The following is an 817-nucleotide window of genomic DNA, read 5'->3' as shown; positions in this document are numbered from 1 at the left end:
TTTTTTTTTTTACTAATATTTTTTTATTGATTGTCGGAATTGTTCTGATATTAGAAAAATCTTTATTAGTGAATTTGGAGACAACAAGAATAAGGGTCAAGGGTTACAACAAGAACAAAAAATGATGAATATATAAGAAACTTATTTGTATGTTTCTGAAAATTATTTAAATTTAAATTACAGAAAGTTTGTATTTTTTTTTATTTTAAAAAAAATGTAATTAAATAGGCTAGTGAGCCAACCCGTTTACCCACCAACCCGTGGTGGGTTGAGTAGGGTTGAAGTTTTTCTGGCTCGCTACTAAATGAACCGGGTTGGGTTGGCTCACTAAGTGACCAACCCGTGGTGGCCCGGGCTGGGTCGAGCCGGTCGAGCCGGGTTACCCGTTTTGACCGCTCTAATCCAAACTGTTATTTTAATCCTTTTCCAAAGAAAACAGAACATTATTATTTTTCAAAATAAAATATTTTATTCATTCATTAATATTTTTAGACAATGCTAAATTAAGATATGTATATATTAAGTATGTTAAAGTGGGTTAAAATTGAGTATGAGTTAAAAGCGCATCGAATTGAAAAAAATAATATTTTTGTCAAATATAGATAAAAAATCTACGGGGTACGCGGGAGTGAGTCAGTTATAGTTGTTATCCTCAATGTCCCCCTACTGCCTATACTCCCACAAATACCAGAGATGCTACGAGGATTGCTTGCTGAGGTTTCATGGTGGCGGGGTAGGGGAAAATACTATTGTTACCTGTATATTTTGTTGGTGATGATGAGGAGAATGGGATGCCAAAGAGGTTGATGGTTAAAAC

The sequence above is a fragment of the Vigna radiata genome, unplaced genomic scaffold (assembly GCF_000741045.1).
Source record: "Vigna radiata var. radiata cultivar VC1973A unplaced genomic scaffold, Vradiata_ver6 scaffold_223, whole genome shotgun sequence".
In the NCBI taxonomy this organism is placed as follows: domain Eukaryota; kingdom Viridiplantae; phylum Streptophyta; class Magnoliopsida; order Fabales; family Fabaceae; genus Vigna; species Vigna radiata.
This window is presented reverse-complemented; position numbering follows the sequence as displayed.